The 26,984-nt window shown below is 30.8% G+C and overlaps 1 long non-coding RNA gene across 1 annotated transcript; it reads right to left on the bottom strand.

Moving 5' to 3' along the window:
* Nucleotides 1-24,800: 24,800 nt before the first annotated feature.
* LOC139844168 (uncharacterized) lies at nt 24,801-26,497 on the bottom strand. Its single transcript, XR_011757851.1, has 3 exons — nt 26,286-26,497; nt 25,779-25,870; nt 24,801-25,688 (listed from the first exon to the last, which is right to left on the bottom strand). It is a non-coding gene; the product is annotated as an uncharacterized lncRNA (long non-coding RNA).
* Nucleotides 26,498-26,984: the final 487 nt, after the last annotated feature.

The raw sequence follows: 26,984 nt of genomic DNA on the forward strand, positions 1-26,984 counted from the left end.
AAAGTGCATCCATATACTTCTAATCTATTTTTCTAAGGGAAATTGTTGAAAATACACTCTCTTTTTTTTTATTCAAACAAAATACACTTTTTTTTAAAAAATTGTCTTTTTACACCATTCGGTAGACGGGATTTCCGTCTACCACCTTTATCTGTCGTCTACTACCATTTTTACAAAGTAGTCGACGGTGAGATAAAGGTAGTAGACGAATTCCCGTCTACTGGCAGGGTTAGTAGACAGCGAGAACAAAGCAGTAGACAGACATTTACAAAGTAGCCGACCGTCTACTGCCTTGTTGTTTCTGTCTACTGCCTTGTTGTTGCTGTCTACTCCCTTGTTAGTGTCTACAAGGCATTTCCGTCTACCACCTTTATCTATCGTCTACTACCATTTTTACAAAGTAGTCGACGGTGAGATAAAGGTAGTAGACGAATTCCCGTCTACTGGCAGGGTTAGTAGACAGCGAGAACAAAGCAGTAGACAGACATTTACAAAGTAGTCGACCGTCTACTGCCTTGTTGTTTCTGTCTACTGTCTTGTTGTTGCTGTCTACTCCCTTGTTAGTGTCTACAAGGCATTTCCGTCTACCACCTTTATCTGTCGTCTACTACCATTTTTACAAAGTAGTCGACGGTGAGATAAAGGTAGTAGACGAATTCCCGTCTACTGGCAGGGTTAGTAGACAGCGAGAACAAAGCAGTAGACAGACATTTACAAAGTAGTCGACCGTCTGCTGCCTTGTTGTTGCTGTCTACTGCCTTGTTGTTGTTGTCTACTCCCTTGTTAGTGTCTATAAGGCAGTAGACATCAACAACAAGGCAGTAGACAGCAACAACAAGGCAGTAGACGGTCGACTACTTTGTAAATTCTGTCTACCACCTTTATCTCACCGTCGACTACTTTGTAAAAATGGTAGTAGACGACAGATAAAGGTGGTAGACGGAAATCCCGTCTACCGAATGGTGTAAAAATACAATTTTTTTAAAAAAAGTGTATTTTGTTTGAAGTAAAAAAAAAAGTGTATTTTCAACAATTACCCTTTTTCTAATGCTAAATATTTTGTGCCCGTTTGATTTTGGTCCATTAAATATATCTAATTTGAATCGTATAAATGTATGTGAATACTAAATAAAAAGGTATTTAATTTTTATTTTTTTCTTTCATCGTCACCTATATACTCCCAACAATAAAAATAGCGAACGAAACAATATATGATTTAGCTTCTGATAAACATAGATGTGGTCGAGTTCAATTGCACAAGGTACAACTTTTTTTTTTAACAGCGATTGAGATCACCCGAGGGGACTTTAGCCACCCGTTGCGATCATCTCCCGTTTCGACTATGCCGATTCAGCGATAAACCCCGCCCCCATCGCTGCCCGGGAGGAAACCTTGAAACCGATCCAAGGGCACGACCAAGTAAAACCCCCCTCCCCTTTACCACCAGCACCACCACCACCCCCCCCCCACACACACAAAAAACTACATAATATTTCTTTTGATTAAGATAGTTAAAACTATTTACTCATCTTGTAAAGAATACTCGTAACACTCTTAATGATGTGCGTGTGTGTGTATATATATATATATATATATATATATATAGGGGCAGGATCAATGGGGAAGTAACCAATCGGGGGAAGCGGGGGGAAGCAAAAAATATTTTTTTTTTTCGTTTTATTTGGAATTTTTTTTTCCGGCATCAAGATCACACAAACATATGAACATTTAGAAGAGACACTTCGTGATGAATGTTATTATTTAGGTGGGAAAACGATCGACAAAAATAACATTCAAGATAATATTGTTCGTGAAAAATATGAACGTTTTTTTTTTTTTTTCATGTTTTGTGAAGTAAAATTTAGCCCGATTTAGAGTTTAGGGTTTAGGGTTAAAAACTCAATCTAAATCCTAAATCTAAACCCTAAACCCTAAACCCTAATATCTAAACCCTAATATCTAAACCCTAATAGCTAAAACCTCAACATACGCTCGAAAAACACGATAATTGTTATATATTACTTTTTCGAGCGTTTTCCCGCCAAAATAAAAAAATTTATCACAAAGTGTCAACTAAATATTCATATTTTCATCCCATCTATAATGTTCGTGAACAAAGTTTTTTCAAAAAACGAAAAAAAAAAAAAAAAATTTTGCTTCCCTACGCTTCCCCCCGCTTCTCCCCGATTGGTTACTTCCCTCTTGATCCTACCACTATATATATATATATATATATATATATATATATATATATATATATATATATATATATATGTGGTAGGATCAAGAGGGAAGCGGGGGGAAGCAATTTTTTTTTTTCGTTTTTTGAAAAACTTTTGTTCACGAACATTATAGATTGGATGAAAATATGAACATTTAATAAAGACACTTTGTGATAAATGTTTTTATTTTGGCGGAAAAACGCTCGAAGAAGTAATATATAACAATTATCGTGTTTTTCGAGCGTATGTTGAGGTTTTAGATATTAGGCTTTAGATATTAGGGTTTATAGGGTTTAGATATTAGGGTTTAGAAATTTAGGGTTTAGGGTTTAGATTTAGGGTTTAGATTTAAGATTTAGATTGAGTTTTTAACACGAACGGTTTAGAGTTTAGGGTTTAGGGTTTGGTGTTTTGGGTTTATAGAGTAGTAGAGGGATCAAATGAGAACTTTTTTGTGTGAGAACCCCGAGAACTCAAAAATACACTGAAATTCGAGCAAAAATGGGAAATTCGAGCAAAAAACTCAATATTCGAGCAAAAAATAGGACACGGACGAGCAAAAACCTGATAGTCGAGCAAAAATGGAGAAAGTCGAACAAAAAAAAAAAAGAAGGACGAACAAAAATTTGATATTCTAACAAAAAAATGTGTTCTACATTTTTGAAATTCTAACACAAAAATGAAGAACATATAGGTAGTCGAACAAAAATTTTGATATTCGAACAAAAAATGGTTCTACATTTTTTTCGAAATTTTTTTTTTTTTTTTTGCTCGACTATGAAATTTTTGTTCGTCCGTGTTTTGTATTTTTGCTCGAATTTCCTCTTTTTTTGCTCGAATTTAAGTGTATTTTGCTCGCCCGCCTTTTTTTTTTTCTCGAATTTCCACATTTTTGCTCGAATTCGTTGTTTTTTTGCTCGTCTGCCTTTTTTTTTTGCTCGAATTTCACCATTTTTGCTCGAATTCGTTGTTTTTTGCTCGCCCGCCACTTTTTTTGCTCGAATTTTAGTGTATTTTGGAGTTCTCAGGGTTCTCACACAAAAAAAGTTCTCATTTGATTCCTCTACTATATATATATATATATATATATATATATATATATATATATATATATATATATATATATATATATATATATATATATATATTTAATGTTAATATCGAATTTTTAAATAAGCGACCTCTATCTTCAAATCCTGGCTCCGCATTTGTATATTGCTTTTCCTGAATTCTTATAAATTTTAATGTTAACTTTACATATTTCAAAATTTGAAAATAATGAAAAGTTGAACCTTTATCTTCATTTATACGATATCACGATACTATTAATACCAGATACTATTAATACCAGTGTTGTAAAAGTCGGCCGACTTGGCCGACGCGTCGGCCGATGCGTCGTTTTTTTGGGTTCTCCGTCCCATTTTTCTGAAAACGACTCAAAAGACGGTCAAAGCTAAAAATTCGGTCAAAGTCTGTCAAAGACGGTCAAAGTTGGTCAAAAACGGTCAAAGTCAATCAAATTTTCGTCAAGATCTGATATATTTTAAAATTAGTGTTTGTTTTCATTTTTTGAGCCGCCCTTTTTTCTGTGTCCTTACAGATTATGTACTTGGTAACATTAATTGAGTTTGAAGTTTGATTGTTTTTAAATTCAAGTTCTTATTTAGGAAATTTATGGTAAATAATCAACTATTTTATGTATATCTAAATATATATTTAAGAAATTATTAATAAAGTCAACGTTGGTCAACGACCGATGCGTCTACGACGCGTCCCCCGACTCGGCCGACGCGTCCTTTTTAGGTCTCGACCGATCCGTCACCGACTCGCGACTTTTACAACCTTGATTAATACTAATAACTAATAGTACTAATTATTACCCTTGTATACTAAACCCCACGATACTAAACCCCACGAGGGTTTTGGTCGTTTTAACCCCAACCCCCAAAAAAAAAATACAAAACGACAATAGTGGAAAAGGAGGAGAAAAAAATCAAACACCCCCTCAACTTTTTCCCAACTTTCAAATCCAACCCCTCTTTCAGGGTTAAACATGAAATTTAATATTTTAATTAAAAATCTTAATTAAACTTCACCCATATTTTCAACGGGACATATCTTTCCGCTCGCCTCGCGTTAAATTTTTTCGAACACACCGTTCAACTCAAAAAAACCTTATGAACACAACGGGACTAACTATACGCGAAACGGACACTTCTAAAAAAAACGCTAAATATCTCGGATATATTTAATACATACACACACCTAGGTACTATCTATTCTGTAAATACATAACGCTCCGTTAACTATGAATGCGCAACCCAGAAGCCCCGCAGCATCGCGCGAGCCCATTTTGCTAGTAACTAAACATTAGACACAAAAAATATTGAATTTAAGGTATAGGCAATGAAAACTTGCGGACTATTCCTACGCTTGTACAAACCATGCTTTCTATGTTCATTCGAGTTTTAACATCAACCATATATTTACAGAGCTTATCCCTCACTAATCTCCATACATTAATCATAACCAAATTAACATAACACGTCGTTAATTTTCTTTATAGATAAACTTAAATAGCTCATAATTCGCATAATGTTTGATTAACAAATTAGATACTGAGGTGTTCAACTACGTCATGGCACTAACAACACCACCCAAATCCACCATTGTGTTTACAACACCACCCAAATCTACCATTGTGTTTGTTTAATAAACAAATTAAATAAACTGTTATAATTCAGTAGGCTTATAACTACCTTTAGTGGCTTGGTTCTTGACTGTAGAAATTTTATGAAGAGTAATTGGTAGGTATTGGTTGATGAGTAATTGGAAGAAACAAAGGATTGGCCAAGAGAAAAATATATGTTTTTAAGTGTGTGTATTATGTGTTCATAACACACATATATATACTAAAAAAAATTTACTATACAATGTTTATAATAATAATAAAATTATCATCCATGACTTTATAACACTCCCCCTTGGATGACAATTTTATTATAGAATAACTAGTACTGCCTCGTTAAAAATTTTGCTAAAGAAAACTCATTGGGATAAAACTTTAGCTAAGGGAAAAAGAGTGCAGAATAGAGTTGACTCCCCCTCAAGTAGGCAACGCCTGAGTTGTTACATCTTCTGAACATGCCTCATGCCAATATTATGAACGTGTGTTCTGAAAATAGCAGTTGGAAGTGCTTTGGTGAAAACGTCAGCAGAGTTTTTGCTGGACTGAACATATCTCATTTCAATCTGGTTGTCCTTAATGAGATTTTGATTGTATGAGAAGAATCTCGGAGGTATGTGTTTTGTTCGGTCACTTTTGATATACCCTTCTTTCATCTGTGTTATGCAAGCTACATTATCTTCATAGATAGTTGTTGGACTTTTATCGCGTTCTAGTCCACAAGAATCAGTAATGAATTGTGTCATTGATCTCAACCAAAAACATTCCCGAGTAGCTTCATGTAATGCAATCACTTCGGCATGATTTGATGATGTTGCAACAAGTGTTTGTTTTTGAGAACGCCATGATATTGCGGTACCTCCATTTAGGAATACATATCCATTTTGAGATTTAGCTTTATGTGGATCAGATAAATAACCTGCATCTGCATAACCAACCAAATCTTGTTTCGATTCGTTAAAATAAAATAGTCCTAAATCAGTAGTTCCTCGAAGGTATCGAAATATGTGTTTGATCCCATTCCAGTGTCTTTTGGTAGGAGCTGAGCTGAACCTTGCCAACAAATTAACTGCAAAAGAAATGTCAGGTCTTGTACAATTTGTAAGATACATAAGAGCTCCAATTGCACTAAGATATGGTACTTCTGGTCCCAGGATATCTTCATGATCTTCACAGGGACGAAATGGATCAGTGTGAACATTAAGTGATCTAACAACCATGGGAGTACTTAATGGTTTTGCCTTGTCCATATTAAAACGTTTTAAAATCTTTTCAGTATATGTTGTTTGATGTACAAGTAAACCATTAGGCATATGTTCAATTTGTAAACCAAGGCAATACTTGGTTTTTCCGAGATCTTTCATTTCAAATTCTTTCTTTAGAAGTTGAATGGCTTCATGAATCTCTTTATTTGTACCTATGATATTAAGATCATCAACATAAACAGCTATGATCACATATCCGGATGTTGTTTTCTTAATGAAAACACATGGACAAATAAGATTATTGGTATACCCTTTGCTTATCAAGTAATCACTTAATCGTTTATACCACATGCGACCCGATTGTTTCAACCCATATAAAGACTTTTGTAACTTGATTGAGTACATTTCTTTGAGTTTTGCATTGGTTGCTTCTGATACCTTAAATCCTTCAGGTATCTTCATATATATATCACTATCAAGTGATCCATAAAGATAAGCAGTCACAATATCCATGAGATGCATTTCTAAATTTTTAGAAACTGCCAGGCTGATTAAGTATCTAAAAGTAATTGCATCCATAACAGGAGAATAAGTTTTCTCATATTCAATTCCTGGTCTTTGAGAAAAACCTTGAGCTACAAGTCTAGCTTTATACCTTGTAACTTCATTCTTCTCATTTCTTTTTCGCACAAAAACCCATCTATATCCCACAGGTTTCACATCTTTAGGTGTGAGAATGATAGATCCGAAAACTTTTCTTTTATTGAGCGATTCAAATTCAGCTCGTATTGCTCATTTCCAATGATCCCAATCATGTCTATTTTGACATTCTATGACAGATTTTGGTTATGGATCATCATCATCATTCATGATGTCATATGCAACATTATATGAAAATATCTCATCAAGATTTTTCATTTCATTTCGGTTCCATAATATTTTTGAATGTGCATAATTGATTGAAAATTCCGTATTGACATCATCAATCTCCTCTGCAGAAGGAGTATTGATTTGTAGTTCTTCTTGAACACTTTCTTTTACCTCATTATCAGCTGATTTTCTTTTTCGAGGATTTTTATCTTTGGAACCAATTGGTCTCCCACGTTTCTGGCGTGGCAAAGACTCAAGAATGACATTATTGCCAGTTTTTGAAATTTCAATTCGAGCTGGAGCATTTTCTGCTGGTATATATGATTTAGTCACTCTTTTTGTATCTGTAAATGCATCAGGCAATTTATTCGCAAGTTCTTGCATATGCATTATTTTTTGAACTTCGGTCTCGCATTCTTTTGTGCGAGGATCAAGATACATTAATTGAGGTTCACACCATGAAACATTATTTTCTTTATTTTTTATTTCTCCCCCTAATCTAGGGAATAATGTTTCATTAAAGTGACAATCAGCAAAACGTGCTGTAAAAACATCACCCGTCATGGGTTCAATATATCTTATTATTGAAGATGTTTCATAACCAACATATATTCTCATCCTTCTTTGAGGACCCATTTTAGTGCATTGTGGTGGTGCGATAGGGACATAAACCGCACAACCAAATGTTCTAAGGTGGGAAATATTTGGCTGATGGCCAAAAGCAAGTTGCAAGGGAGAATATGTATGACTTGCGCTTGGTCTAATGCGAATCAATGTTGCAGCATGCAAAATTGCATGACCCCATACAGATACTGGGAGTTTTGTTCTCATTATCAATGGTCTAGCTATTAGCTGCAATCGTTTAATTAATGATTCAGCTAAACCATTTTGTGTATGCACATAGGCAACAGGATGTTCAACAATAATCCCAATAGACATGCAAAAGTTATTAAATGCTTGAGACGTAAACTCACCGGCATTATCTAGTCCCACCCTCTTAATAGTATAATCAGGGAAATGTGCTCTCAATTTAATAATTTGAGCAAGAAATTTTGCAAATGCCATATTTCGACTTGATAATAGACAAACATGAGACCATCTACTAGATGCGTCTATTAGAACCATAAAATATCTAAATGGTCCACATGGTGGATGAATTGGTCCACATATATCACCTTGAATTCTTTCAAGAAACATTGGTGATTCTTTTTCAACCTTAAGAGGTGATGGTCTTATTATCAACTTTCCAAGTGAGCATGATGTACATGGGATAAGTGCATCATGAGGGATCCTTTGATCCGCCAATGGATGTCCATGTGTATTTTGTATTATTCTTTTCATCATTGTTGATCCTGAGTGGCCTAATCTCTCATGCCACAAACTGATCATTACAGGATCACATGATTTTTCTTTAACTACCACATTTACTTCAGGTACATTTATATGTGTATAATGTAAACCATAATGAAGTCTTGGTAGTTTTTCAATTACACGATTCTTATCAGTGATACTTAAATATTTTTCATTTTCTGTTGTCACTGACTGATAATCATATCTATTTTGGTATATGTCAGAGAAACTTAACAAATTTCTCTTTGACATTGGAGAAAATTCGGCATTATTTATCAGAAAATTCGTACCATTTGGTAACATGAATTTTGTCTTTCCCATTCCTTTTATTAAGTCCACAGGACCTGATATAGTATGTATAGTTCCTTCCGTTGCTTTCAAGTCTGTGAAATATTTTTTAGATTTGAGTATGGTGTGAGTGGCACCACTGTCTACAATACAAATATCTCCACCATTTAACTAATTTTTTACTCCAGCAGTATACATCATGAACTTCAAAAAAAATATGAGAAACAAATAATGAGTACATAATTCATCAATATATTACATTCAAAACATGTTACAAATGATAGCACATAATAAGGAAATATGTAGTAAACTATATATGGTATAAATTGAAAATCTACAACCATTTATTTAACGGGAACATATAATAGGATATATATATATATATATATATATATATATATATATATATATATATATATATATATATATATATATATATATATATATATATATATATATATATATATATATTAGAAATTTATTAATTAAAGTAGTCACAAGTTGGCTCAGTGATTTTTGTATCAAGGTCATCCACAAGATTTGCTTCTTTTCGTTTTTCCTTTAGGGATTCTTGATACCGATTAACAGAATTCTAATTTGTTCGACAGTTTTTAGACTAGTGGCCAATTTTACCACATCGGTAACAAGAATCTTCAACATTCTTTGAAGAGCCTTCTTCAACATTGTGATTTGTGGGATTGTATGGTATTTGAATTTTATAATTTTGTGGATTATTATTTCTTTGTCCACGACCACGACCACCATGACCACGACCATTACCATAAGGGTGATTTCGAACATAGTTATGATTTTTATTATTGTTATGGTAATTTCCATGATGATGGTTTTGGCCAATATGGCCACGACCTTGTCCACGTCCTCATCCATGTGCATTTCTTCTTTTATTATTATTATTGTTAATAGCATTAGCTTCAGGAAATGCTAGCGCACCGGTAGGACGAGATTCTTGATTTTTCATCAGTAATTCTTTATTAACTTCTGCAACTAAGAGATAAGTTTGAAGTTTGGAAAAAGTTTTATAATTCTGCAATCTTAAATTTTCTTGCACAGTTATGTTTGCAGAATGCATTGTGGAGAAAGTTTTCTCCATCATATCAGCATCACTTATTTCTTGACCACAAAATTGAAGCTTTGAACGGATCTTGAATATGGCAGAGCTGTATTCACTTACCTTTTTGAAATCTTGGAACCTTAGATTTCTCCATTCTTCCCTCGCAGCTGGGAGTAATATTTCCTTTTGATTATCGAATCTACTCTTGATACTTTCCCATAAAACATGTGAATCTTTGATAGTGAGAAACATATGTTTTAAGGTGGTATCAATATGTTTGCGAATAAAAGCAATTGATTTTAATTTATCTTGATCGGAACAAGTATTGTTTTCTTTTAAAGTTTCTAGAATACCCAATGATCCAAGATTTATTTCTACGTCCATAACCCATGATGTGTAGTTTGTTCCCGATACGTCTAAGGCATCAAACTCAAGCTTTGATAAGTTTGACATTTTCTATTTTCAGAAAGATGAACAACATAAATCATAATCAAAATTTTTTTCATAGACAAATAACAACATGAAATTAGAATTAGTTTAGATTCATAAGTAGAAAACAAATGAATAATGGTATGATTACAAATAATAAAACCATAAGGGAAGGATAAAATATAGGTTCATCTAGTGGTGTACAAGCAACAAGGATGATAGCTATTATGACCAATACAGTAGGAAAAATCATCCTTGAGTTAATCATCTTTTTTAAAAAAATTTGAGAGTAAAGGGAGCAAATGAAACTCACCATACTGTATTAACATTTTATGATAGCAACGTTCATTTCATCACACTCTATCTTAAACAACTTAGGATTCGCTTTAATATACTTTATTATTAAATTAAAATTCATGAAAGGTGTTAACAACTTAGGATTCATTTTAATATACTTTATTATTAAATTAAAATTCAGGAAAGGTGTTAACAACTTAGGATTCATTTTAATATGCTTTATTATTAAATTAAAATTCAGGAAAGGTGTTAACAACTTAGGATTCGTTTTATTTTTCATCTCATCACACTAACCCCACTAAAAGCTTATCATTCAATTGGCTATTACCTTTCCACTTTAGTTTTTAATTGTTAAAAGTCCACTACATCATAATCCCAGCTGCAATATTTTTTAATGGTGTGTTTTGAGCTAAAAAAAAAATCACGGGTAGTAGTATTAAGTGTAATCAGGCCGAAGGTAATTTTATGCATAAATTGTGACAACCCGGAAATTTCCAACCAAATTTAAACTTTAATCTTTATATGTTTCCGACACGATAAGCAATATTTGTTAAGTTAAATTTCAAGAATTTTAAACTATGTTCATACATTCATTCAACCTCGACCAAGTTCCAACGATTCACGAACCATTAAACGAATATGATTATATATGTATATGTGTATATATATTATAACTTGAAACGTAAACAAAATATTAGATTAAATACTTTATATGATTGTATCTGTTTCAAAATGTTTATCAATGGAATTAGAAGATAAGATCAAATGATTGAATTATCAGATATATTGAATTATGATTACAAGTCTCTGTTGAAAGGCCCACGTTGATTTGAGAAATCTTTCCATTTTAACAATATTCGGAAAATGGTAAAGTGATTTATAAATAAGAACAAATTGTCAATCATTGAGAACTAGACAAAGGATAGTGGAAGATTGAATCTCATAAAGACTCGATTGATCTATTTAGTTTCAAACGTACAAAAACGTTTTCAGTTTAAAAAGAACTTTATTATTAAAACGTATATAACTTTTATAAATATCTAGAACCACTTTTGACAACTCATTACTTAACTAGTATGATAAAGATAACGATATTTATATTTTATTTTATTAAACGATTTAAATTAATATTATATATATTTATACGCGTATTATACGTTCATAGTTTTATACTTTTACTATACTTAAACTTTACCTCTACTTTATTTTTACTTTACTTTAACTTTAATAATTCACTTTAATAATTTATACTTCAATAATTCACTTTAATAATTCACTTTAATAATTCATACTTTAATAATTCACTTTAATAATTCATACTTTAATAATTCACTTTAATAATTCATACTTTAATAATTCACTTTAATAATTCAAAAATCTATTATAAATAGAATTCATTAGGTTTCATTATTTCATAGAAACTTAAAAATATTTTTCTCTAAACTCTCTCAATCGATTTACATATATATATTTACTCCGTATTATTTCAAGATATTATTAGTATACATAAAATATTACGACGGAGTGCTGTCCGAGTGATTTCGAAATTGTTTTTCGAGTAGGATAGGATTAAGGAAATTATGGGTTATAGCTATGGAGGTGATTGAGTATGGTTCATGGGTATGCTCGTGAGGTCAATATAGTGTTTATCATTTCCGTTGCGTCTACATACCTTTCCTGCAATATTGAATCTCAATATTGATACGTGAGTACTCATAATTTAACTTTTACATACTAATAGTGTATCCATGACTAATGCTCGAGTATTTAGGATTATGCATGCTTGTACTTTTGATATTGCCCTTAGACAGGTTAGGTTGAATCTTGAATTAGTTACACTTGCGGTTGAGATAGGGTATAAGATATGCATGTCCTTGGAAAGCTAGCGAAAAATTAAGAACTTTTCCTTTAGATATCGAATGGTTTCGATGAACGGATTAGAAGTTATAATCAATTGAATTTTCGATATTTTTATTAAAAATGATTATTATTATCGTCGTTCTAGTTTTATCTTATTATTATCATTATTATTATCTTTATCAATAAAAGGGATTTATCATTAAAAATTGTTATTTTTTTATTATTACTATCGTTATTATCGTTAAAGTTATAATTAGTATTATTATTATTATCCAATTATTATTATTATTATTAGTAGTATTATTATTATTATCATTATTAATATATATATCATTATTTAAAAATGGTTATTGTTATTGTTATTATTATTATTACTATATTATCATTAAGATAATTATTAGTATTATCGTTAATAATGTTATAGTAACTATCATTATTAATATTAGTGTAATTAAAACAAATATTTGTAACACCTAATTATTTTGATTACTATCATTATCATTATTATGAACACGATATAAAAGACGATTAAAAGCTATTAAACGAAACGATTAGGAAATAATGAGTAAGAGTATCATGATGAAATTAAAATATTATAAGATATTGATTTAGATAAAATTATCGTTCTTATTATTTTTATCATTACTATTATTATTAAAAGTATCGTTAGTATTAAAACTATCATTTTAACAAAAATTATCATTTTAATAGAAATGTCATTGTTACTATAAAATATTATTATTATTATTATTTTAAATAGAATTATTATTTTAAAGATAATATTAAAAATTATCGTAAATATTAAAGTTATCATAATTAGAATTATCGTTTTATCATAATGTCATCTTAGTAATTATAAATATTGATATTTTTATAATAATAATTATTATTACAAAATAATACAACTTTTACTTACTATCATTATAGATATTATTTTATCAAATAAATATGTGATACAAACATATTTTTTTACGTGTAATAACTTACTTTAATAATACCTATCATATTATCTTTATGATATTAAATGAACCTGGCCTATAAATTTTATTACTTAATATATATATAAGTATATTTTATTATATAAATTTAATATAAAATTTTATTTATTAATAAATAAATTATATTATTTACTCTAATAAATCTTTTAAAAATATTTAAAAATATAAAACGACGATATTTAAACTATATATTAATCATGTATAGATTTTTGGAAATTATTTTGAGTCAAATTTACTTTTTTTGACTTTTGCATATTAGTCTCGAGCATTAGGATTGTGGTACACTATGACTTGACCTAATTTGTTAGACAAATATTGACCAACACATAAATATATATAATTAATTTAGGTTCGTGAATCCGAGGCCAACCTTGCACTTGTTCAATGACGTTATATGTATTTTTACTACGAAATACAGTATGGTGAGTTTCATTTGTCTTTTTACCCTTTATATTTTTGGGACTGAGAATACATGCGCTTTTATAAATGTTTGACAAAATAGACACAAGTAATTGAAACTACATTCTATGGTTGAATTATCGAAATCGAATATGCCCCTTTTTATTAAAGTCTGGTAATCTAAGAATTAGGGAACAGACACCCTAATTGACGCGAATCCTAAAGATATATCTATTGGGCCTAACAAACCCCATCCAAAGTACCGGATGCTTTAGTACTTCGAAATTTATATCATGTCCGAAGGAGGATCCCGGAATGATAGGGATATTCTTATATGTATCTAGTTAATGTCGGTTACCAGGTGTTCACCATATGAATGATTATTTTTGTCTCTATGCATGGGACGTATATTTATGAGAACTGGAAATGAAATTCTTGTGGTCTATTAAAATGATGGAAATAAATTATTATGATAAACTAATGAACTCACCAACCTTTTGGTTGACACTTTAAAGCATGTTTATTCTCAGGTGTTAAAGAAATCTTCCGCTGTGCATTTGCTCATTTTAAAGATATTACTTGGAGTCTTTCATAGCATATTTCGAAGAACGTTGCATTCGAGTCATTGAGTTCATCAAAGATTATTATTAAATCAATTTATAGCTGGATAGTGGATATTATGAAATGGTATGCATGCCTGTCAATTTTCGATGTAAAGAAAGTTTGTCTTTTAAAAACGAATGCAATGTTTGTAAAATGTATCATATAGAGGTCAAATACCTCGCAATGAAATCAACTATTATGAATCGTTTATAATGTATATGAACGGGTCCTTTCAGTTGGTATCAGAGCGGTGGTCTTAGCGAACCAGGTCTGCATTAGTGTGTCTAACTGATAAGTCGATAGGATGCATTAGTGAGTCTGGACTTCGACCATGTCTGCATGTCAAAAGTTTTGCTTATCATTTTGTGTCGAAAATTAACTACTTATCATCCTCAGGAAATTACCTGCTTATCATTTTTAGTCTAAGACACGTCTTGCTTCATTGATTGCATGAATAGTGTATAGACAAAAATTCATATCTTAGCATATCTGCTAAATCATATCTTATCGTATCTGTTACTTTAAACTTTGCCTGACATATCCCGCAAAGTCCTCCGTAATCTACGAAATCTTTTGATCTATATATATATATATATATATATATATATATATATATATATATATATATATTCTATGTAATTAGAATACCATCCGTTAGCCAAAATCATTTCATATCAAAAAAAAAAAAAAATCCTTTATCCAATCGTACGAAATGGAATTCGTCATCAGTTCAAGTCACTCAGATTACGAAATGGAATCCCATTCAAGCTCCGAAAACAGTGTGACCGGAATAGATCAACCAATCAGTCATCACCTATTCTGGATGAATTGGGGATGGGTTCGTAGCCTCCTCAATCATTGGAGACAAGAAGAAGGTGATCCCTTCCATCCACCACATTGCCCTCTTGAAGAAGAACCTGAAGCACTTACCGGCGAACCTGTCCGAAACACCATTTTCTCGCTCATTTCCAGAGTATATCGTCACGATTATATATTACATCAAATTTTAGATTTTATTTATCCGCTCCTCCGAACCGACAATCACCCCAGTGTAATAGAAGAAGTCAACGAGCTTCACGCTCGGGTAGTGGCTTTGGAGAATATGGTGCAGAGATTACAAACACCAGCAGCAGCATCAGCAGCATAACCAGTACCACCATCATCAATGCCAACAGTACCATTACCACCTCCAACCACAACCGCGTCGTAAACCTCAACTTCACAATCTGTCCCACGAGCATCAACGTCATACGCACCATAGATACCAAGGAGTACCAACAACAATAACTGACGAAGTATTAATTCATAACTTCATTGGAGAAACATTCCGCGGCGATTATGTAATCTCTAAAGTCTTAGAGATTATCTAATCTAGCCCTAACCATAAATCAGTTAAGCAAACCAAAATGATAGAAGGAAGAGTAGAAACCCTGACAAAAATGGTGTGTGATTAACAAGCTAAACTTGCTTTACCAACAGCATCAACAGTACCGTCAGTGTTACCAGCATCGTCAGTACAGTCAACATCCGAATCAACAACACCGATAACATCACAAACTCCGTCAGTTCAAGAATCACTGTGGACATCATTACGAATCAATAACGTGTATATTGTATCAACGAGTTATGAAGAATTAACTCATTCCATCTAAAGAAATTATATGTATATTATATTATATATATATATATATATATATATATATATATATATATATATATATATATATATTTAAATAAATCTTTCCGTGCTAAGCTATTATGTGTGAATCTTAACTACTCGGTTAATTCATATTAAAAATATGCAATAATGTACGTCCTTCAGCCGCAACTTAACCAGCGTTAACTACAATCTCTATTGCAATTCAACAAATTCCAATTCATAATAAATCAAGTATATATTTGATTTTACACTTTCATCATCGATGTACCCGAAACTTTTCAGATAACATCATTCGTACTTTGCGAAATTCACAAGAATTACACAAACCGAACATCATACATCAACAAATAACGAAGTATTGATTCATAATTTCAATGTCATTAAAGAAATATTGCGTAAAAGTTATGTACTTTTTAAAGCCTTTAGGGATTATTCAATTCTAGTTTCAATCGTAAATCAAATGAGTTTAATTTAACATTAACTCATTAAATCTATGTTACATCTGAAGAAAATATACATATATATATTTTTATAAAGACTGTAATAAAATTCTTTTGTACAAAATATTAATTGTGAATTTTTTTTTAACGGGTAGGTAATACCCGAGAGATATATAAATTCACAATTAATATGTTACATTCTTCGAATCTGATTCAGCAAATCATCCATTATACTCCCTACTTTCACAACAATATACATTCTTTTATAGAAATCAAAACAACCATACTCATTCAAAATTTAATTACATATTCTGATTTTGAAATCTCAAAATTCAACTTGAGATATGACCAAAATCATCACTCTTAGATCCTTACATCTTTCACAAGCTATATTTTGACTTCAAAACTGTGTTAGAATATCAAATGTATGTTAACGATTACAATCTGTGTTCAAACCCTTCGAAAATTTCTGAAGACACTTCGAATGATGAGCAATCGAGATGATGATCCAACCACATGTTACCCACAGTTATGTACCCGAAAAACTCTTGAAACCAAAGTAAAAGTTTAAACAACGTATCCGCGTCAGATTCTTTGGCATTTATTAGCAAAAATAACTTTGCGACTCCTATTCAAAGTAGCCAGTTTTGTTACAGCTCCAGCAAGTCAACTTCGACTTTTCAGTCAGACTAACCTTATTATAACCTTGAGATATACACCATCGTTACCAGGGAACCTTTTACATTCCACCACATTATTAGCAGATGTACCAACAACTTCATTACCCTTTGACTTTAGCCTCTCCAAAAAGTCATTATAATTATTCATTGAAACCCCATCATTTACTCATTCGCATCTTGTAATGAGAATTGCCATACGAATCATTGGGAATTAGCAATCAGTATTTTGAAATCTCGCAGCATGTCTACGCCAACAGTTATATGTGTATATATAACGTCTATCTTCTGGACTTAATTTGAATGTGAAGTTTCTGAAAAACACTCCGAACTACGAATTGGTTCTCCGAAAATGAAAAAAAAAATGTTGATGAAGCAGCAAAAACTATAAACGACTTTAAATGGTAAAAGCTGGATGATAATGATGAAGTGTACTGGCAAAGCGCAGAAAAAGAGAAGTTTTGGAACTGGAAAACGGATTGAGCAAAGTAGGAAGGAGGCTGTGGACAAATTATAAAGACTGAACCCGACTTCAAAGGATCCAAATGATTCAGTACCTACTGAAGTCATTAATGAATACCTTGCTCCTGACTCTAAAACCCTGTGGACAATATTCTTCATCATCCTCTGATATTAGAAATTCTAAAATATCATCATATCTTTCATTATAAATATCCTCCATATTTCTGAAGATATTTTCTTAATTTTTCTTATTTGAAATCATTTACCTCTTCGCGCTATCTGCATTACATCATAAAAGAAACTATTTTAGTTTCTAAATTCTGAAACATTCAAGTTTAAAATAGGAATATTTTGAAGTAGTGTTGGGAACTGAAGCATGAATTAGTATAATATAATGACACTTGATCAATGTGATTATATTACAGTAAGTCATGCTGAGTTTCTAAATGGAACGTGATGATTCACAGATCATAACATCATCATGTGCCATGTTATATGACTCTTGTATTCTATTTAACCTCTAAAATATCAAGAAAATATTTCTTGATGATTCGGCCTTTTCCAAGGTATTCTAGTAATTTGACAAGTCAAGATCGTGCCATCACAATTTCCTTCCTAGAACATTAACAATGTTCATTCCGAAATTCATATCTGTGAATTCTGGACCATTACAAGCGGTGCTTAATCGCAAGAAGAAGAAACGAAAGGACAAAACTCCGAAATAGAAATTGGGGTATAAATTGCAGCAAATAAAAGAGAGCATTAACTGTGAATGATAATGATTATAGAAGACAGAAGCAGAGACTTTGAAATATAAGGGAACATATAAAGCCCAACGACAAACCAGAAATTATAAACCATATATATCGATGCATATAGCAATATAAAGACACGGGAGAACTAGAAACACTATAAACCCAAGAGTATAGTAGAAGTAAATTGATTCTTCCGGCGGTAGATGAAAAAGAAGAATGACCGATATGAAAGTTAGAAGTATATTGAGAATCAGAACTGGATGGAGCATATTGATGAATACTTTAAAATATGAGTTGAGGGGGAAAGAATAGAAGGTGATGAAACATGACTAGGAACTTAGAAATCAATAGATTTAACTCACACAATGGCGGAATAAGTGAATCAAACCCTCTAGTGAATAGGTTAAGTTTTTTTTTGATTAATTTAGTCAAACCACAACTAAATCAAGTGTGATTAGATCAACACCTAGAGCTATTATTCACCACCTGGGTGATTTGGACTGAGAGAGAGAATCGGAGGAGCTCACTAGATCTGAGTGTGTGTAACAAATGAGAGGCTTAACCTAAAATGAAGAACATAAGACTTTATATACCCCTGCTGTTGACTCACCCATACGATTCATTCATCACACGTACGAGTTGGCTTCATCAGCCGTACGGGTGATCACTCACTCATGTCTTCTCATTTAGGTTGTAATTGTGACTTAGCTCAGCATCAACCGTGCGTATGAGCCTGTCAGCCATACTAGTGAGGCTTCACTCATACGTCTGACTAAGTCTAACATAGTCAAACATCTAAATCTCGTTCCTGCAGTTCCTGTAACCACATACAAACACTGATAGGATAATAACGAGCAATCATGGTGGCCTATAAACTGTTGTACCTGCAATGGATGTGGGTAGATGTCTAGGGACTTGCATAAAATGCATCAACAGAAGGTGTGAGTTGTAAGGAAACGAAGGAGGTGAATTTATAAGAAAATCTCCGACAGAACAATTAAAATGGACGATCGCATTTAAAGCGGATCCTAATTCCCTTGATTACCGGAGAGTCAAATCTTATTAAGAAGATTTTTTTGCAAATCCCTTGAAATCTGAGAATCAATCATATCTACGTCAAATGATAAGATGAATCTACACTTACTCATTTCACTCTTCTATGTTAGCTTCATTCGTACTCTTCATATAAATGGATTGTTTATCCAAATTATTCGCTGATGAAAAAAAAAACTCTAATTTTCAGCCCGTATGCATCATGAAAACATACTTATTATCATTCACGACCTTTCCACTCAAATTTCGGGACGAAATTTCTTTAACGGGTAGGTACTGTGACAACCCGGAAATTTCCAACCAAATTTAAACTTTAATCTTTATATGTTTCCGACACGATAAGCAATATTTGTTAAGTTAAATTTCAAGAATTTTAAACTATGTTCATACGTTCATTCAACCTCGACCAAGTTCCAACGATTCACGAACCATTAAACGAATATGATTATATATGTATATTTGTATATATATTATAACTTGAAACGTAAACAAAATATTAGATTAAATACTTTATATGATTGTATCTGTTTCAAAATGTTTATCAATGGAATTAGAAGATAAGATCAAATGATTGAATTATCAGATATATTGAATTATGATTATAAGTCTCTGTTGAAAGGCCCACGTTGATTTGAGAAATCTTTCCATTTTAACAATATTCGGAAAATGGTAAAGTGATTTATAAATAAGAACAAATTGTCAATCATTGAGAACTAGACAAAGGATAGTGGAAGATTGAATCTCATAAAGACTCGACTGATCTATTTAGTTTCAAACGTACAAAAACGTTTTCAGTTTAAAAAGAACTTTATTATTAAAACGTATATAACTTTTATAAATATCTAGAACCACTTTTGACAACTCATTACTTAACTAGTATGATAAAGATAACGATATTTATATTTTATTTTATTAAACGATTTAAATTAATATTATATATATTTATACGCGTATTATACGTACATAGTTTTATACTTTTACTATACTTAAACTTTACCTCTACTTTATTTTTACTTTACTTTAACTTTAATAATTCACTTTAATAATTCATACTTTAATAATTCATACTTTAATAATTCACTTTAATAATTCAAAAATCTATTATAAATAGAATTCATTAGGTTTCATTATTTTATAGAAACTTGAAAATATTTTTCTCTAAACTCTCTCAATCGATTTACATATATATATTTACTCCGTATTATTTCAAGATATTATTAGTATACATAAAATATTACGACGGAGTGCTGTCCGGGTGATTTCGAAATTGTTTTTCGAGTAGGATAGGATTAAGGAAATTATGGGTTATAGCTATGGAGGTGATTGAGTATGGTTCATGGGTATGCTCGTGAGGTCAATATAGTGTTTATCATTTCCGTTGCATCTACGTACCTTTTCTGCAATATTGAATCTCAATATTGATACGTGAGTACTCATAATTTAACTTTTACATACTAATAGTGTATCCCTGACTAATGCTCGAGTATTTAGGATTATGCATGCTTGTACTTTTGATATTGCCCTTAGACAGGTTAGGTTGAATCTTGAATTAGTTACACTTGCGGTTGAGATAAGGTATAAGATATGCATGTCTTTGGAAAGCTAGCGAAAAATTAAGAACTTTTCCTTTAGATATCGAATGGTTTCGATGAACGGATTAGAAGTTATAATCAATTGAATTTTCGATATTTTTATTAAAAATGATTATTATTATCGTCGTTCTAGTTTTATCTTATTATTATCATTATTATTATCTTTATCAATAAAAGGGATTTATCATTAAAAATTGTTATTTTTTTATTATTACTATCGTTATTATCGTTAAAGTTATAATTAGTATTATTATTATTATCCAATTATTATTATTATTATTAGTAGTATTATTATTATTATCATTATTAATATATATATCATTATTTAAAAATGGTTATTGTTATTGTTATTATTATTATTACTATATTATCATTAAGATAATTATTAGTATTATCGTTAATAATGTTATAGTAACTATCATTATTAATATTAGTGTAATTAAAACAAATATTTGTAACACCTAATTATTTTGATTACTATCATTATCATTATTATGAACACGATATAAAAGACGATTAAAAGCTATTAAACGAAACGATTAGGAAATAATGAGTAAGAGTATCATGATGAAATTAAAATATTATAAGATATTGATTTAGATAAAATTATCGTTCTTATTATTTTTATCATTACTATTATTATTAAAAGTATCGTTAGTATTAAAACTATCATTTTAACAAAAATTATCATTTTAATAGAAATGTCATTGTTACTATAAAATATTATTATTATTATTATTTTAAATAGAATTATTATTTTAAAGATAATATTAAAAATTATCATAAATATTAAAGTTATCATAATTAGAATTATCGTTTTATCATAATGTCATCTTAGTAATTATAAATATTGATATTTTTATAATAATAATTATTATTACAAAATAATACAACTTTTACTTACTATCATTATAGATATTATTTTATCAAATAAATATGTGATACAAACATATTTTTTTACGTGTAATAACTTACTTTAATAATACCTATCATATTATCTTTATGATATTAAATGAACCTGGCCTATAAATTTTATTACTTAATATATATATAAGTATATTTTATTATATAAATTTAATATAAAATTTTATTTATTAATAAATAAATTATATTATTTACTCTAATAAATCTTTTAAAAATATTTAAAAATATAAAACGACGATATTTAAACTATATATTAATCATGTATAGATTTTTGGAAATTATTTTGAGTCAAATTTACTTTTTTTGACTTTTGCATATTAGTCTCGAGCATTAGGATTGTGGTACACTATGACTTGACCTAATTTGTTAGACAAATATTGACCAACACATAAATATATATAATTAATTTAGGTTCGTGAATCCGAGGCCAACCTTGCACTTGTTCAATGACGTTATATGTATTTTTACTACGAAATACAGTATGGTGAGTTTCATTTGTCTTTTTACCCTTTATATTTTTGGGACTGAGAATACATGCGCTTTTATAAATGTTTGACAAAATAGACACAAGTAATTGAAACTACATTCTATGGTTGAATTATCGAAATCGAATATGCCCCTTTTTATTAAAGTCTGGTAATCTAAGAATTAGGGAACAGACACCCTAATTGACGCGAATCCTAAAGATATATCTATTGGGCCTAACAAACCCCATCCAAAGTACCGGATGCTTTAGTACTTCGAAATTTATATCATGTCCGAAGGAGGATCCCGGAATGATAGGGATATTCTTATATGTATCTAGTTAATGTCGGTTACCAGGTGTTCACCATATGAATGATTATTTTTGTCTCTATGCATGAGACGTATATTTATGAGAACTGGAAATGAAATTCTTGTGGTCTATTAAAATGATGGAAATAAATGATTATGATAAACTAATGAACTCACCAACCTTTTGGTTGACACTTTAAAGCATGTTTATTCTCAGGTGTTAAAGAAATCTTCCGCTATGCATTTGCTCATTTTAAAGATATTACTTGGAGTCTTTCATAGCATATTTCGAAGAACGTTGCATTCGAGTCATTGAGTTCATCAAAGATTATTATTAAATCAATTTATAGTTGGATAGTGGATATTATGAAATGGTATGCATGCCTGTCAATTTTCGATGTAAAGAAAGTTTGTCTTTTAAAAACGAATGCAATGTTTGTAAAATGTATCATATAGAGGTCAAATACCTCGCAATGAAATCAACTATTATGAATCGTTTATAATGTATATGAACGGGTCCTTTCATAAATAAATAATAATTAATTGCATAAATAATTATAAATGTTAGATAACATAAATATAAATGTTAGTAAAGTTAATAAGAGTTAGATTACAAAAATATAATTCAGGCGGTATAACCGACCATGTATAACATAAATACAAATGTTAGTGAACATAACTGTAAATGTTAGTATACATAAATAAATGTTAGATAACATAAATGTAAATGTTAGTATACATAAATAAATGTTAGATAACATAAATGTAAATGTTAGTATACTTAAATAAATGTTAGATAACATAAATGTAAATTAGGCGACAGTGTCGACCATATATCATTTAGGTGGTATAACCGACCATATATTAGTTAGGTGGCAGAGCCAACCATATTTAGTATAAATGTTGAGATAATCGTGCTGATAACGTGTTATAATTCAGTAGGCTTATAACTACCTTTAGTGGCTTGGTTCTAGAAATTTTATGAAGAGTAATTGGTAGGTATTGGTTGTAGGGGTGTTCATCGGTTCGGTTTTCAGTTTGTTCGGTTTATTCGGTTCGGTGTATTCGGTTTTGAAATATTTTTAGGCAAAACCGAAAACCGAATTCAAAGTTAAAACCGAACCAAACCGAAAACCGAATTCAAATTCGGATTCGGTTCGGTTTTCGGTTAAAACCGAATATTATGAAAATACTGAGAACGTTGGTAGTTTAATTATGTCGTTACTGATGTCTTAGTTATTTATATCCTAAAACAATGACGTATTATTAAATTATCAAGAATTCGATGATTTATTAATATTTATAGCTTAATTATGACGTTTACTGTTTCTGTTATTGAGAAGAAGAACATAATAATTTAAGTAACATAATTATAATGTGAGCTACAAAATCTTCATATAGGTGAGAATATATTTTATTGATTGGATCCCAAATTATAATGACACCAAAACATAAATATACAAATTAAATATATAAAAATTTTGAATTCGGTTTTGAAATCGGTTTTCGGTTAAACTGAATTCAGAATTTTTAAAACCGAAAACCGAATTCAAATTTGGTTTCGGTTTGACGCGATCCGAAAACCGTTTATCAAATTCGGTTTGGTTTTTTTCCGGTTTGGTTTCGGTTTGGTTTTCGGGTTCCACGGTTTCAAACCAAATACTGACCACCCCTAATTGGTTGATGAGTAATTGGAAGAAACAAAGGATTGACCATGAGAAAAATATATGTTTTTAAGTGTGTGTATTATGTGTTCATAACACATATATATACTAAAAAAAATTTACTATACAATATTTATAATAATAATAAAATTATCATCCATGACTTTATAACACAAACAAATTTAATAGACCCTAAATCTGTAGTACAAAATAAAACAATATGATTTAACTTTCAACCAAAACAATGTCACCATTGTCTTCGAATTTAATTTCAGTTGTGAAATCTAAAAAAGTATAAAATACAAAAACTTCCACCAACATAGTTGACCCGACGTGATGCATTAAAAACAATGAAAGGATCGAATGTCTAACATCAATGTGTTGGTGAGAAATCAACATATACATAGTAGTAATACATATCATAACCTTATCTAATATTTAACATTGATATTGATATTAACTTATTATTAGTCTAAACCTATAACCAAACTTCTAACTGTACGCTGCTGCTGACTGTTTCATGCTTTGTTGTTCCTTCCTGATTTGCTGGTAATTGCTGCTTTTCTAGTGCTTCCTTTCGGCTTACCTTTATGTTCTTTCTCCTGTTCATTCTGTTGATCTTCGATTGGTCTTTCTGCTGATCTTATGTTGTTTAATTACTCTGCTGATTGCTGTTGATTATTGCCTTTTGATCAAACAAAAAACGTGTAATCCTTGTAAAAGAACCCATGAAGTTATCTCAAATAATTTCTCTGAATCTCCATTCATGGCAGTACTTCTCAAAATTTAAAACACCAACATTGAAAATAGAAGACTGTATTACCATGACTGCATATGCTGCTGCAGTCACCCACATCATGGTAGAAAAACAACATAGCCTGTCCAATTAGCAACATACAAAGGTCAAGAGAAATAATTCCTGATATATGTCCAACGCATAAAAAATAATACCCATACTACAAATGTATGCCAAAAAAACTCTTATATTTCCTTTCAATACATGTACCAAAACAGAAGCTCATTATAATGACAATACGTTGAAACATGAATTATGTGGAAACTGCAACGTAACGTACCATATCTCAATATTAAAAAATCACCAAATGAGTAAACTAATTAAATAGAATGTCAATCACCGGCTCGTGTTTTAGAAATACCCAATTGAATATAAGATAATTAAACTAATTAGGTAACTATAATGGAATTTACAAATAAGCTATGAATCACAAATGTGAATGTAAGAACACTAATTTGTATGCCAAATTCCAACAACAAACCTAATTAATTAGATAAACAAAAAGGCAATAACATCAAATAAAAAGAAGAGTACTACCTCAAAGATGAGAAGCATCTAAGCATGATCAGACTTCCTCAGTAAGTACCCAATTTTATTAACCGCAACCAAAATCTGCATATTCATTTTCAAACAATTACAAATACAAAAACACATAAAAATAAATATGAATGTAATACACCAAAATATGTTGTTGGCACTTACTCATTGGTAGCCCAAGGCTTCATAATATAAATCTTAAGATACTCATCTGGTTCCGTTGATTATGCTCTTCTGAACAACTGAAGCCTGTTATACTGCAGAAACACGCAACAATTATTATACATGTAATTTATATTTGTGACTTAAAGGACTTCTGCAATCAATCTACCATATAGTTCTCCATGAGGGTTATAATTCATCATTCCGACCTCATCGTTACTTTCAATCCAATCTGTCAAAGATCGGATAGTAACCTTTTGTAAAAACCAAATTAGGGTTACTTTTTGCAATTAAACCAGGCATAATAGATTATTGAAGATGGCCACTGGTTACAGACTAATTTAAACCAATATTTAGAAAACCCACGATAGCAAAATTTGAAGCAAGAACCCTAAATTTAAAATTTGAAGCAAGAACCCCAAATTTAAAAGAACCCTAAATTTGTAATAGCAAAATTTATTGTTAATAACATGTGATTAACTTTGAAACGACAAGTAATAACTAACTAACCCGTAAATTGAGATTGAAGATGATTGAACAAAAGAAATTCCTGCAAAAAAGCTGCTATAATTCGACTTTTCTGGTATCACGTGAGAAAATCCGTATGTTGTTGTAATTGATTGCAGGAGTCGATGACATCTTCCGATTACATGTTCCGATTGATTGTAGGTGACGATTGCAGGTGGCGACTCAATAGTCGATTGAAGGTGTCGGCTATTTTTGTGTTCTGTATCTTTTTAATCCCCGTGTTTTAGTTAGTTAATGTAGTGACAATATGGGAAGGAAAATTGTATTAGTGTATTTATTGAGTTATAATTATATCCAATGGTAAAGAGAGTGGGTATGTGATGGTAATTTGCTTAATTTGATATTAGAGGAAATATTTAAATGTATCTTTTTTTTAACTTTATTATAATGTACAGAAGGGAAGTAGGGATAGAGATAGGGATACGGAATTAAAATAACCCTAATGTAAACGTGGTGAAAGATAACTCTGGGCCTACACAACCCATCATAGAGTAGAATTATGACGGGCCCAATAACAAGTCTAGGCCTACACAACTAGAAGTGTTCATTAAATGGTTAACCCGAATTACCGACCAATTCAAATGATTCTGGGTGCAACATGTTCGGCTAATCTGGATTTGGTTCGGATTTTTGGTGGCACCTGAATTATAAAGTGATTATTGGAACGGTTTTGGGTTTAAA

Source organism: Rutidosis leptorrhynchoides, chromosome 4 (assembly GCF_046630445.1).
Source record: "Rutidosis leptorrhynchoides isolate AG116_Rl617_1_P2 chromosome 4, CSIRO_AGI_Rlap_v1, whole genome shotgun sequence".
Lineage (NCBI taxonomy): Eukaryota > Viridiplantae > Streptophyta > Magnoliopsida > Asterales > Asteraceae > Rutidosis > Rutidosis leptorrhynchoides.